This window comes from Peromyscus leucopus, chromosome 19 (assembly GCF_004664715.2).
Source record: "Peromyscus leucopus breed LL Stock chromosome 19, UCI_PerLeu_2.1, whole genome shotgun sequence".
In the NCBI taxonomy this organism is placed as follows: Eukaryota; Metazoa; Chordata; class Mammalia; order Rodentia; family Cricetidae; genus Peromyscus; species Peromyscus leucopus.
This window is the reverse complement of record NC_051079.1, coordinates 5,896,263-5,911,630: the sequence shown is the minus strand read 5'-3', so window position 1 is coordinate 5,911,630 and position 15,368 is coordinate 5,896,263. Positions and strand designations below refer to the sequence as shown.

Here is a 15,368-nt window from a genome sequence, read left to right as displayed (position 1 = left end):
TAAATTGATCAATTTTCTACTTGGCAAGTAGTCTTGTTGGCAAGATTTCAGCCTCATTTCACATTAAAACCAGATTAAAATTTTAAAAAGTTAAAAGGAATTGTCTGGGATGGGCTATAAGGCCTCACGTAGCCCAGGCTAGCCTTCGACTCCTAATCCTTCTGTTTCTATTTCCTAAACTCTAAGTTACAAGTGTCAGCTGCCTGGCTGATAAACTCAGTGTTTTGCAGCTGTTACTGGAAGAAAGTAATCTAGTTTTATATCCTCCTTTATGTACTCTTACATATTAATATGACTATCAGTATGGGGGGATATTATTATTTTGTTTTCATTACTACTGGTAAAATAGCATCTCACTGTATTACACAGGCTGGTCTCTATTTTCCTGTCTCAGCCATTTGAGCAGCTAAAATTACAGGGGCACATCACCACACCCAGAAGTTTATTATTTCAAACGTATATAAATCAACACCAGGGGCCAGTTCACGGTGCATTGAAGCAGATATATGGAGTAGGAAAAAAAAGTACCTGCTGAGAAACAAAGGCTTGGGTGTCATGTATGTAAAATTGGAATGTCCAACCTTTGGAGCTTCTTAAGCCTCGTGGTCATCCACCAAGTTCATGGTTAGCCCTCCCAACCTCTAAATCTCATAATATCTTAAGTAAGTTTATGCTGGACTACATTCACAGGTATCCTGGGCCATAGGCTGGATAATCCTGATATAAAATTTAAATATTTTTATCACTTTGATTTGAAATCAGGTACCCTAGACACCCACTTGTTATGATCAAAGTAGATTTTGAACAGAGAGAAGCTCCATATCCCTTGTGGTTTTCTGAGACAGACCTCATGTAGCCCAAGCTGGCCTTGAATTCATTCTGAAGCCAAGAGTCAACTTGAGGCTCTGGAGTTGGAATTACAGGGATACACTGCTCCACCCAGTTTATGGGACACTGGGGATCGAACCTACAGCTTGATGCGTTCGAGGCAAGCGCTCTACCAACGGCGCTAAATCTCTAGCCTGAGAAACTCTTTTCAGAACTGCTAGTTGGACTGGAGGTCAGTTGGGGTTCTGGAGGCAGCGTTGGCCAGTCAGAAAGCCACCTGAGCTCTGAAGTGCTTGGTTTCAGGTTATCTTTTGGTGTGGTACTGCCATTTCAAAAGGTGACTGATGCTGGAGTTCCTGGGTCTACACTACAGCTCTTAGAACAGGTGTGTAAGCCAGCACTCCGGGTCCGAGCCGGGTTCTTGTTCCTCTCAGCTGTGCGAGCTCTCTCCACTTAGAGTCCGCTGCATTGTGCCGACTGGGGAAGTAATGGTTTGAAGACTTCTTTGGAGAATATACATAAGGGATGGTGCAATTGAAAACATTGTTCCAGATGGAATATTGATTGATATTAATAAAGTGGAAAACACAACAAAACAAAATACGGTTTTAGATCTTTGAAGTGGCCCACCATGTGTGTGTTTGTGTGTGTGTATGTATTTGTGTATGGCGTGTGTGTGTGTGTGTGTGTGTGTGTGTGTGTGTGTGTGTGTGTGTTAGGCCAGAGGTTGACTTTGTCTTCCTTGCTTGCTCTCCATCTTCATTGTTGAAATCAGGTCTCTCACTGAACCTGGAGTTCATTGATTTGGCTAGCTGGCCCTCAGTGACATCCGGGGGTCCTCTTGCTACTCCCTCCTCTCCTCCAGTGCTGATGTTGTAGACACACCTCTCCTGGGCCTGGCTTTTCTGTGGTCTCTGATCCTCATGCTCATGGCAAACACTTGACCACGTCATCCCTACAGCTGAAGTGCCCCAGTTTTATGTAACACTTGTATGTTCTCTGGTGCTGAATTCACTTCAGTCGTTGTTAATTGAGGGTCTTGCTGTGTGCCAAGGCAGTTCTCTGTCTGGTTGCAAACACAGTAGAAATGGATAGACTCTTCAAGCCTGGCCTCTGGAAACTTCCATTGGACTTTCGTGCTTAGGTAGCTTTCTCTTGGCCTGCTCTTTCCCACCTTCCAGAGAGAGGTCAGACTGAGTGGTGGGAAGTGGATTCTGTGTGGTCTGTAAATACATGAGCAGTGATGCCCTGTGAGATGCCTCAGGACAGCAAAGACCATGACGGACTCAACACGGATCCGTGGTGGGATCTGCTCATACCTGTGTCTGTCACTGGGTAGGAAAGCTTGCTGCAGTGAGCTACAGAAGGCCAGACCCCATGAGGGGCTCTGAAGGTTTTCTGTAATCCTCCCAGTCCCTCCGACCCACACTTTCTTGCCAGGCTACCTTTCCATACCTTTCCAACCTGAGAGGGATCTTTCTGTATTTAACAGTTAACTTAGTCACTTTTTTTTTTTCTTCTGTCATAGCTTAAATGTTGCTCAAGTCCTAGGTAATGGCTTTTGTTGTTGTTGCTGTTGTTGTTGTAATTATAAAAGTAGGAGTGGAGGGTGGCAGCGTTGATTAACGTTGATTAACCCATGAACTGCGTGTAGGCGCGTCTGTGTGTGCACGGGGTTGTCCACGTGGTTAGTCCCAGGGGACTGTTCTTTTTCTGGAGACCTTCTACATTCTGAGGTGTGTAATTTGACCTCCTCCTCTCTGCTGGGCAGTGGGACTTTGGTTGTTTTTAATCCTCTGAGGCACAGGACAGTGAGGATGGTGTCAGCCTCTCCTGGTGAACCCTTTAGAGACACCCCAAGAACTGAGAGAATTTGAGTGACCTTGAAAGGGAAAAAGGAGGACGGGCTAGAAGAGCTGTTTCATTCCTGCTCCCCAAGGCCTTTCAGCCTCCACCTCCAGCTCCCAGCCCGTCCCCCTGGGATGCTGACCAGGGCTGGTGCCGTTAGAAACCCCCTTTGCGGGGCAGACCTTGTCTGCGAGCCTCACTCACACCAGGAACTGCTGCCTTCTGCTGGCTGGCAGTGACCTCTGGCAGACTGGCGATTGGGTCTGAGAGGAGGGCGCAGGAATGTGCCACGGGAAGGGGCTGACAGATTTCAGATGGCACATGGGACTGAGAACAATGCGCAGCAGCCTGACCCAGGATGCCACTTCCTGTATGAGGTGCTCGGTTACCAAATTAAGATGTCAGGACAGTGTGGGAAGCTTGGAATTGTCAATTTTTAGTTTTACTTCATGCCTGTAGTCCAAGTTAATGTAGCTAGTTCAGTGTCTCCCATGTGGTTCCTTCTGGACACACGGAAAAGGAATCACTGTTGATAGCACAGTTCCCATTTGGAACCTTTCCGCTCTGTACCAAGGAGGGGGCTACATTAAAACGTGTATATTTACCTATTTAGTACATTAAATATGATAAACATTTAAAATCTTGTATTATCTTTAGATTTGTCTACTTTATTCTTTTATAAAAATGATCATCATCTTTACACACTTGCGCACAAATAAATTTGGTTGTGTGTGTGTTTGTGACAGGGTTTCATGATGTATAATCCCAAGCTGGCCTGGAACTCCCTGCTGCGTAGTCCAAAGTAGCCTCGAACTTGTGGCTATTCCTACCTCTGCTTCCTGAGTGCTGGTTACAGGTGTGCATCACCACGCCCAGCTTGCATTTGATACTTTAAAAGAACAATCCTTCACTGTGTTATAGTCTGGGAAGTAATTACTTAGGGCAAGCTTCCTGAACATGATTAATTCCGATACCCTTGCTTGCTCCCGTTTCCAACATGTAGTTTTAAGGGCTGTAATGTAGGCATGTGAACTGTTTCCACGTTCGCACCTGTCATGGGTCACAGAGTGGACTAGCAGACCAGATCTCGGCAGGAGGGAAAATGGGTTCTTGTTTCATTGGGCTGCAGGCTGCAGAGACGAACGGGGCTCGTTCACTGCCGCGTCCTGGTGTAAGTGCTCACGGCCTCTCACTGAGCACTCAAGTCAGCAGTGACCTCTCGGTTGGCAGTGACCAGGGCTCCATCAGGCAGCAAGGAGACACCATTCAGGAGCTTGTTGGAAATGCAGTGTATTGGTCAGGCTTTGGGGGGTGTGACAGAATACCCGAGAAAATAAGGGGAGAAGGACTTCCTCGGCCCGTGGTTTCAAGCCCCGGTTCCATGATGTGCAAAGAAAGCATCCTGGGGAGGAGCATGCCCTAGCGTGCAGGTGCTCACCTCATGGCAGCTGGGAAGCAGAGAAGACAGACAGGAAGGGGCGGGGTAAGGTGTAGCCCCAAGGCCATTTTCCCAGTGACTTACGTGCAGCCCTACTTCCTGAAATCCCAGCACCTCTGAAAACCAGGCTAAGCACCTGAAGATAAAGCCTTCAGTTGGTGGAGTTGGGAGGGAGGCAGGCATGTCATATCCAGACCATACAGCGCGGACTGTCACCATGCCGGCCTGGTCAGCGTCTTCATTTTGACAGCAGCCCTAACTGCTTTTACGATCACTGAGCTGGTCTCTCATCTGAAGCTCACAGCCCTGAGTCATGGCTCTGCTTCACAGTTTACTGCAGGGACAAGGCTAGGAGATGCTGATTTACCTGGCGACTTTCAGGTAACCAAGCTCGGATTTGAACTCATATATTTGAATATATGGTCTATTGGTACCAAATTTCTTATCAACTGTTCAAATAAAATAATCTGAAAGAAAAGAGAATGGCACATCAAATCCCATCTCAGGCTGAGGGGTTCCCTTGACAGCTTGTTTTTATATTAGCACTAAAGAAATAACTACATGCAAATGTAGAGAATACGAATATTGTTTCCTGTGGTCAGCATGCTCACGTAGCCCTGTGGGACCTCAGCCTTTGCTGGATTTGGGAACTGGAACAAACCCTTGAGAGACCAAATCACAGAGCAGTTAGCAACAGTCCCCACAGTTAGACCCTGACCAGCCCTCAGCTCTGCCTCCCACTCCCTGGGGATCATCTCCATCATTAAGCAAATGGGATGTCCATCAGTATTAAATTAGTTACTGTCTGAAACATTCTTTATTAGGTTAGGGATGTGGCTCCATTGGTAGGATGCTTGCTTAGCATGTGTGAAGCCCTGGGTTCAATTCCTAGCACAGAAAAAATTAGGTATGGTGGCACATGTTTTATAAACCCAGCACTTGAGAGATGGAGGCCAGAAGATCAGGGGTTCAAAGTCATCCTCAGCCATGTAGTGAGTTCAAGGTCAGTCTGGGCTTGGTCTTTTCCCAAAAAACAAAACAAAACACAGAAAGAAAAAAAAAGGAAGAAAGGAGGAAAGATTGAAGATTGATCTGAAGACAGCCGTTCTAGAAAGAGTTACTGTCATTTTGTAAGCACAAAGGATTACATGTGGCGGGAAATGCAGTTTTTGAGTCAGCCTGGCTGTTTCAGGGGCTGGTAGGGGGCTGGAATGGTTTCCTCTCTATGGACTGGACAGGGATTACTGGAGACCATGGGCCTCTGAGAGATGGTGACGTTTTGTTGTAGCCTGTGACTCTCTAGTCCTCTCCGACCTCTGCTCTGTTACCTCACAGAGCCCATCTTTTAGCCGGCTTGATTCCCTAACTCCATGTTGTCTTTCTCTCTAAGATTTGCCTGGGTGGCCAAAGTAGACATTCACTCTGCACCTTCTGGGCTTGCTCTGAAGGCCTTTCCTGTTTCTCATTATAGGATTGTGGGAGTTTTTAAGGCTGAAGGGGATTGGGAGAACCACGGATGGATATAACCGCTGCCCAAACTCCAATGATTCAGCAATATTGGCTTAGACAAAAGCTTCTCATAAGAGAGAAAATTTTATCTGGAATGGCTTGGGGGTTAGAGGTTCATCACACTGGGAGTCTTTAATTTTTTTATTTTTTACATTTATTTGTGTGTGAGTGTGCCTGTGTGTACCTGTGTGTGTGTGTGTGTGTGTGTGTGTGTGTGTGTGTGTGTGTGTGCAGGTCAGAAGATAACTTGCAGGAATCTGTTCTTTCCTTCTGCCTTGTGGATTCTGAGGCCTGAACTCTGGTTGCTCGCTTGGCAACAAGTGCCTTTCCCCACTGAGCAGACCCACACCGGGGTTCTTAAAACATGAAAATTGTTAGAGCAATCACTTCCATGAATCTTCTTTCAGTACTCTAGAAGTGGGGTTCCTGTTGGTCTGGATCTCACGGTCTATCGCTTGCATTTCTCAAATGCATAAATGGACTACAGTTTTCTAATTGAAAATTAGAACTGAAACCGCATCCCGCCTGGATACAATGTAAACGAGGAAGTTGCAGTTGATGTTTGCGGTGACCCAGGAGCGTCCTGAATAGACTCCAGGGTCAGAGTGAGGGGGTTTTAATGGAACACTGCCAACCAATTCGTGACCTCTTGTGACTTATTTGTAGTGTGAGCAAGTGTGCTTATAAAATAGAAATGATGGATGTGACAGTGCAGGGATTTATTGCCTTCAGTTTGCCCTTCAAAAGTCCGTGAAACTCAGCCAGTGCAGTCCTTGTCGGATAAGTTCCTGGGCTTTAGGTATTAAGTTTTATTAGGGAGATAGCTCATCCAGAATATTAGCTTCTAGGTTTTGGCATCCTTTCTGATAAAACTTATCTTAATAGGTTTTAGATATTGTAGGCATTTTCTTCCATCCTGAACAAAGATCTTATTGTGGGTTTTTTTTTCTTCCTCTAGGAGAGAGGGAGGGATGGAGGGATAGAAGGAAGAAGAGAGGGATAAGAGAAATGGAGGGGGGGCAGAACATTTATTTTTTTCAGTGGCGTGAGATAGCAATTCAAAAACATGTTGCTGTGGAAACAGACCAAAATAAAAGCCTCGCAGGAACTTTAGAAAACTGATTATGATCGTATCATTTTCCCTTCCCCACAGCCTGGTGTTCGTTCCCATGCTGAAAACTAATGGCAGGCCATCTAGAGAAGTGTTGATTTCCCTCTCGGAGACTTTTTCAGACTGGGGATGACAAAATTTCTGGAATGTCCTTAGGTCTCTGTTGTTTTAATGTTTTTGATGTGTGTGTGTGTGTGTGTGTGTGTGTGTGTGTGTGTACATGCACATGTGCCAGTGTGCATGTTATAACACACGTGCAGAGGTCAAAGGACAGCCTGTGGGGATCAGTCCGCTCCTCCTACTGTGTGGGCTCTGGCAACTGAACTCAGGTCCTCAGGTCTGGCAGCGAGTGCCTTTGCCACTGAGCTACCGCCCTGGCCGTTTTCAGAGTGGAATCTCGAATCCCATCCTGGCCTCGCCGACTGTTTCTGCTGACATTTTCTTGGAATGAAAGCTATTATTGGAGAATAGAGAAGTAAGTAATGGAGACTCTTACTCGGGAAGACTCTGAAAAGCTGATTTATTATTTTAAGATAGGGTCCCAAGTTGTCCAAGCTAGCCTGGAATTTCTGGTGTAGCCAAGGATAGCCCTGAACTTCCGATCCTCTTGGCTCCTCCTAACCACTGGGATTGCAGGCAAGAGCAACACCCAGTTTTGTTTAGTGTTAGAGATGGAACTGCGGACTTCACGCTTGCTAGACAGGCGTCCTCCCAGCTAAACTGCACCCTCAACACCTGGATTAGTTTACAAATGTGTTTGTTGAACATTGACCAACTTGGTCAGGGTTTCCATTGCTGTGACAAAGCACCGTGACCAAAAAGCAACCCGGAGAGGAGAGGGTTTATCAGGCTTACACTTCTCTATCGCTGCTCATCGTCAAAGGAACAGGACAGGAACCCAGGGCAGGAGCTAATGGAGAGGCCATGGAAGGGAGCTTTTTCCTGTTTGGCCGGCTGTCTTATAGAACCCAGGACGACAACCCAGGCATGGCCTCACCACAGCGGACTCCCCCATCAGTCACTAATTAAGAAGATGCCTCACAGCAGGATCTTATGGAGATGTTTTCTCAATTAGGCTCTCTCCTTTCAGATAACTCTAGCTCGTGTGTCCTCAGATCAGTTGACGTCAGACCTGGCAGCACACTTGCTTTGTGCCAGGGTTGGAGGCGTTTGGAGGAGGAGAATTTGGACGTGCTTAAGAGAAGGCGCTGGGCCACAGTGTGCGTCTGGGTGAGCCCAGCAGGCTGGTGGGGAGGAAGGCCACCTCTCGTTTATGACTGGTCACAAGCCCTAGAGTAGAGAGCAAACGGGTGGTTTGTGCTAGTCTCCCAGAAACTCGACTGGAGGCTCCTGACAGAGCTGAAAGATTTCACCGCTAGTTTGTATAGTATGTGGAAACTCAGGGGAAAAAATAAAATGTTTGTAACATCAAGCCTTTTCTTTGTGATAACACTTCAGCTTAGTACAGCCTGGGTGTCCTGTATCCAGGAAGTTTAGGATGAGAAATATTTCCAGTTTCAGATTTTCATTTTGGCCTTTTTAGAGTATTTTCATATACATAATAGGATCTCTTGGGGGGATAGGACTCAAATATACATGTGAAATTCCCTTATGTTCCTTCCCTATGTTCTTTATACATACAGCCTAGAGCTGACTCTATAATACTGTTTCATGCCAGTCTTCAGGCTGCGATCCAGCACATGAGGTAAGGTGTGGAATTTTCCACTTTGGTGGAAAGTGGCACTCAGAACAATTTGGATATTCAGATAACGGGTGCTCAACCAATATGTGCACTAGAATTGAAATGCTCCAACTCAAAGTAAACTGCCACATTTCACAGTATACCAGTCACTCTACGTGTTCACCATGTTGTCAATCTGTATGCTGTATGGTTGAAAGAAGATGAAATCCTCTTTGGAGGGCTTAGTCATGTGTGTCCTAGGGAGCAGAAACATAACCAGAGCCTGGTTATAACCAGAGTCCTGGCAGTGTGCTAAGCCTGTGGTATTCTGTGAGAGGAGAGAAGCATGCTGAGGGAGAGGGTAGACATCACGATCAGACCCATTCAGCAGGTGGACAGATCTGACTTTGAAGAGTTCAACTTCTCCACTTCCCCCACCTGCCAAAAAGCAAGGGGAAATTTCTAGTTCCTGGTTGAGGTCTAGGCCTCTTATACATTGGCACTTTTTTTTTTTTTTTGTTTTTGGTTTTCCAAGACAGGGTTTCTCCGTGTAGTTTTAGTGCCTGTCCTGGATCTCACTCTGTAGCCCAGGCTGGCCTCAAACTCATAGAGATCCTCTGGCTCTGCCTCCCGAGTGCTGGGATTAAAGGTGTGCACCACACTGCCCAGCAACAGGGGCACTTTTTTAAAAGCATAAATAACATTCTAAACATGGTACAAGTAGACATGAAGGTGGAGGGAGCTAGGCCTGTGATTCCAGCTCTTCCAGAGGCTGAGGCAGGAGGGTCACAAAGCTCAAGGCTAGCCTGGGCAAATTAGTTAGCTCCTGTCTCAAAATTAAAAGTTGAAAGGGGAAAGTAGAGGCTGTCTATAGCTCAGAGGTAGAGTGCTTGCCGAGTATGTTTGAGAAAGGGTTTCATTCTCTAGTACCAAAAATAATGGCAGAAGTGGGGAGGGGAAGGAAGAAAGGAGGGGGAGGAGGAAAAGGATGGACCTTAGGACACGCTGGGCATGTCTTTGGAAAGCAATTGGATTTTTGGAGATTATAGAAAACAAACATTATGGATTAGGATGGAATGGCCCGGTCACACTTCAGCTGTCAGTGACCGGAAACTACTATCCTAGGTTGATTGGAGGATTTTTTTTTTATACAAAGATGAGCACACACACCCCCAACCCCACCTTTTCAGCAGTGGTGGGGTGCTCACTGGATATTCATTGGGAGTCAGACACTCCTGGTGACCAGGCCAGTTCTCTGTTGGGCAGCTGAGGACTCATTTCCCAAATCCTTCCATCTTTTCCACCTAACTCAGAGCATTTAATTAAAAGAAGGGGAAAAAACATAAACCACACAGTTCTGATGCACAGTTGTAACTAGTAAAAGCACCAATAAAAATGACCATAAAGTGCCTGACAAATAGAAAATGTTTAATAATACCACAGCGCTTTATGGACAAGAATTTGCCTCCTGGCATGGGATGACAGGCCCTCCCCACCAAAGCCTTCCTTCTTCTTGCGGGCTCTTGGCAGGCAGTACTTGCCCTGCAGGAACAGGCTAGTGAAGGGATTCAGCCCTCTTGGAGTCACCTGACTTGTTCTGCTGCAAGAACATCTCTGGGAAGTGACAACCACAGACATGTAGACCTTTCCATTGTGATGACTGTACACACGGAATAAAGGCCACGTTGGTGACCCATCTTGCTAGAGACAAGAGAAACCCTGGGGTTTTTTCCTAGTTATTAGCAAAGGGTTTCTAACCATCATTTTCCCATCAGGCTGTTTAGACTAGCCCTTGGAGTCAGTCTTCTCCTCTTGAGCAAGGTTCTGCATGACCTCGAGAACACCATCGAGCCTCATCCAGGCCTCTCTCGTCCAAGACAGGCCTATCATGCCACTCAAAAAATTAAATGAGTCACTTGCGGGCGTGGGGGGACTGGACATCTTTCTCTCTCAGGTGCTTCTTCTTCAAATGCTGCTTCTTTCTCTCAGACTCCCATGAAAGAGAGCCTCTGAGGTGTACCTGTGGGATCAGCAGCCAGCAGCGCAGGGCTACATTCCTATTAAATGCTGACTCATAGCGGAGTCATGGGGTTAGATTCTGAGAAGGAGAGATTAGCCAGGATGGATGCTAAGTCCCATCATGCCCTGCCAGGCCGTCAGATGACCAGGTAGGAAGCACTGACCAGGCTCATAGGATACACATAGAATCTCTCCCTTCCCTGAGAACCTAAAATAAAATGTTTGCAGATTAGGTCAAAACAAATACATGGAAGGAAATTATTTTTTTAAAGCTCCGATTCGGTGCTCACTTTGGCAGCTCATATACTAAAGCTCCGATTTGTCTGTCCCTGGTATGAATTTCAGTTTGGCTCTTTAATGCCAAATGTATTTGTGTGTACTCTGACATGATATCTGTTGCTAGTACTAGTTGGCATTTGTATGTTGAGAGAAGGGTTTTTTTGCTTGTTTGTTTGTTTTGTTTTTTTAAGGTTTTTCTAGACAGGGTTTCTCTGTGTAGATTTGGTGCCTGTCCTGGATCTCGCTCTGTAGACCAGGCTTACCTCGAACTCACAGAGATCCACCTAGCTCTGCCTCCAGAGTGCTGAGATTAAAGGCGTGCACTACCACCACCCATCGAGAAGAGGTCTTTTTTATAATATACTTTATATGCATTGAACTTAACTTATTTGAACAAATGGTTGAAATTTTCTAATTATTTTTAATTTGATGTATGCAGAATAGTCCTTCAATGAAAAGTGGTCGATGAGCTGGTCTGGTGGTATAGGCCTGTCATCCCAGCTACTTAGGCGGCTGAGACAGGAGGATCATAACTTTAAGGTCCACTTGGGCCACAGATTCAGCTCCATACCACCTGGGCAATTTAGTGAAACCCCATCTCAAAATAAAAATTAAAATGAGGGCTGGGGATATAATTAGTGGTGAAGTACTTGCCTAACATTCACGAGGCTCTGGGTTCAGCCCCACGTACCACGAAAAGGTTGAATAGTTTTAAGTATCATTTAACACTAATTCATTATCTCTGCCCATCCCCAAGCTGAAAGCTAAAAGGTCTCCCCTAAATGTTACATCCTCATCTGAAAATATGAAAACTAGTTCCTTGATTGTGAAGCTTAGAAATAAAAAGCTTTCCTAATAGCACAAAAAAATATTGTTCCTTAAGCACGTGTCGAACACTCCCAGGGTGCCTGGCACAGCTGTCCTCTGATGGACCAGGGGTGAAGACAGATGCTGAGATTTGTCACGTTCAATATTGCATACGTTCCGACTTCATTTGTTCTCCTCTTAGTTCTTAGTGCATCACAGAAATCACATACAGCCCAGATAAAGCTCCAGCTCTGGAAGTGCTCTCCTGGTTAGAGGGCGGCTGGTCGGCGGGTTGAATCTATGCCTAAATGAAAGCCAGCCGAGATGGATTTGCCCAGAGTCACCACGACTTCCAGTCTCACGGGTGCTTTTTTCCTGTATAGAGTCTTCTCCTCTCTCTAGACCTCACACTTTTCCCTTCCTGTTCTATTCCCATAGACCCCATTTCCTCGCCATCCTTTGCTTAACTCCAACCAAGAACTCTTTCACAAAAGTAACCATTTTGTCTCTCTCAGTCACCCCATGTGTAGGATTTTCTCTAAGGATAGGCACACAGAGGTACTGGGAATTTCAGGTGGGTCTGTGTTATGATTCGGATGTGGGAAACACAGCTGTAAGAATTCTGTAAATGGCTTTGGAATACCAAGGGAATAAGTATCCCCCATGAATCCATTTTTTTATTGTTCATAACTATAGAAATTGAAATCGGTGTTCTGAAGGTGGTTTAATATTTGGAAATTTGTGCTTTGTTCTAGTGTAGGTACAACCTTGGGGAGTCACCTCCCCCGCGGGGTGTGTGTGTGTGTGTGTGTGTGTGTGTGTGTGTGTGTGTGTGTGTACAGGTTATTGTGTGTTTATGGAGGCCTGAGGACATCAGTGTCATCCTCGGGAACACCACACACCTCCTCTGAGGCAGGGTCTCTCATTGGCCTGGAGCTCACTGATTGGCCTAGCCTGGCTGGCTAGCAAGCCCTGGATACCCTCTGTTGCCATCTCCCGAATGCTGGCATTACCAGTCTGTGTGTGTGGCCACTCCCGTGCATGGTAATTTTTGTATGGATTCTGGGGATCAAATTCAGGTTCCCAAACTCGTAAGGCAAGTGCTTTATGGACTGAACCATCCCCCAGTCCTGACCTTTCCTTTTCATGTAAAGAATGACATCTGAGCCATGGGGATGCCCAAGCTTGTGATCTCAGCACTAGGGAGGCGGAGGCAGGAGGATCAGTTCAAAGTCATCCTCAGCTACATAGTGACTTTGAGACCAGCTTGGGATGCATGAAAGTGTATCACAGTTCCCCTCCTCCGTATATAATAAATGATGCTTTCTATTAATATGATATTTAATGGCATTTAAATATATCTACCATTTATTATATTGCCAACACATTACACTTCTTTTTCTTTATGACATACTCTTGGTTTTCACTTCTCAATGTTCAGAGAGAGAAAAGGCAGGAAAAAGGATCTTGAACCACGAGCAAAGGGTGTCACAAAAGAAAGAGCATGGACATTCCAGAATACTCGAGCACAGACGCTCTGATCTCGGAACACAGAGACCAGGGGGCAGTGGTGAGAGAGAAAGCCGAGAGGTTGGAGAAGGGTCCCATCCTGTGTCAGGTCGTGATGAAGACGTTCAGGCAGCACAGAAGGCAGGGGCCAAGGACAGCATCGTGCTCCTCTCCTGGCGGTTTGTGTTTTACAAGTCCTGTCTCACTGACATATAAACTGAGTTGCAGAGAGGTCAGGTCAGGGGGCCCGGGTTAGGCTGGCAGAGAGGGAGAGAAGTCGGCAGACCTTAGGCGGATATTGAGGGTTGAGGGGGTGCAGAGCCACAGGTTTCGGGCACGGCGAGGCAGGCAGAACAGGAGTCACTTCTAGGAACTGAGCTGTGTCTGGGATACCCACGTGGGCACATTGCTAAGTGTGTGACATCAGGTCTGGGGAGGCTGGGCTCAGTGGCCGGATCTGGAGTCCCCCAGGATGGTTATGAAGCCATCAGCATGGATTGTCCTGCTTGATTAATGATAGGGGGGGAAGAGAGAGCAGAGCAACTGGCCGTTCAGGAGCCTGGGCCAGACGGAAAAGGAGGAACCTGACACAGAGCTGCATCAGGCAGTGTTAGAAGCAAAGCAAGGGGCCGGTTCCTGAGTGCAGCCAGAGCTGTGGGAGGATGGGGCACACAGTGTGTCTGGGATTTTCTCGGGGAGGCCTGTAGTCAGCCGACTGGCAAGGGGGTTTTGAAGAGGGATAGGTGTGTGAAATAGGGGCTGCTGCAGGGGGAGCCATAGTGTAGTCCAGGGAGGTGAAGCAATATGGGAGGGTTCTGTGCCTTTAAGAAGAGGAACTGAAAAACTGAATGAGAAATCTGGAGTCGGGACCCAGCCAGATTCTGAGGGTGGGTAGATTGACTGGCTTTGGATTGTCCTATAAACTCTTTAATGTACTTTTCAAAAGTGACAGGCAGAAAAGATTAGCCCAGGCTAGACCTGTGCTGCATGTAGCTCCTTCACTGGGCCAGAGGGGACCCTGCCCAGCAGGATTTGTGTTCTCGAGGTTGGAGGAGGAGGCGGGAAGAGTGGAGTTCTGTCAGTAAAGGATCCTGGCTCCCTATTTGTTAAAGAAAGTTCCCGATTGATCAGCGTGAGTTCAAGTGGAATTTGAAATGAGCCAGAGCCAAAGCTGAGGGTCCGGTTCTCCACTGAAAACAAAGCTCAGTGAAATGGGAACAGTGAAGCTGGGCGCCATGCCTCTTACCCTGCTACCTAGAAGCTGAGGCAGGAAGAGAGCCGAGAGTTCAAGGCCAGCCTGGGCTACCCAGGGAGACCCTGTTGCTGACCCAGATACGTAAAGAAACACATAAATACATAAATTGTTGGAAAATGTTGCTGAAATAGAGAAAGCCATTAGCTGCATTCTGGGCAGCACACTGGTCCTGGGATTTCTCAGAATTAGGATCGGCTTTTGGTCACATTAACTGGTTTTAAAGAAGATGCCTATGTGCAAAAAGGGTCGCTGTCTAGGTTTCAGGCTGAGCTGGGCATGTGTAAACTTGACATATAAAGGAAAAAAGACAAGCCTCTAGTTACTCCTCAACCTTTTTTTTTTTTTTTTCTGGGAAAAGAAATTACTGTGATTTGCAACAACTGTAGTTTTTTATTTATTTTATTGGCTTTTCGAGACTGGGTTTCTCTGTGTAGCTCTAGCTGTCCTGGAACTCACTCTATAGATCAGGCTAGCCTCAACCTCAGAGATCCTCCTGACTCTACCTCCTGAGTGCTGAAATTAAAGGCGTGCGCCACCACTGTCCGGATTATTTGTTTTCTTAATAAACCCTTTTAAGAGCAGCTTTGGTTTCACAGAAAACTGAATAGAGAATTAGAGCTTCCATGGATCTCCTGTCTCTATGCAAAAAGATCCCCTGCCCCAAGCTGGGTTTGGGGGCCTATGTCCCAGTACTTAAGAGACAGAAGCATGAAGCTTGAGGATTCAAGGCTAGGTTGGGCTGCATACAGAGTTTCCAGGCCAGCCTGGGCTACATAAGGGCATCCTGTCTCCAAAAATAAGATAGAAAACGAAGAGAGAAAGAACAAGAAGAGAACCCACCAATCTCCATTTCTGGAGCTGTACACTGGTTCCAGCTGAGATACCAGCACAGTGTCCCCAGCTTCCGTGAGCATTCACTCCCGTGCGTCCTGTAAGTTTGGATGAGCGTGTCCACCGATAGGGTCACACTGAATAGCGGCTCCGTTTCGAAAGCCCTCTAGTTCCTCCTGTGTATCCCCCGCTCCCATTCACTAATTCATTCATCATCTGCTGTAGCCCTCTTCCATGTAAACATAACAATTTG

The 15,368-nt window shown here is 46.5% G+C and overlaps 1 protein-coding gene across 3 annotated transcripts in view; it reads left to right on the top strand.

The window, feature by feature from the left end:
* Nucleotides 1-15,368, top strand: part of Kctd1 (potassium channel tetramerization domain containing 1) — a 200,589-nt gene that overhangs the window by 107,965 nt on the left and 77,256 nt on the right. The window lies entirely within an intron of this gene.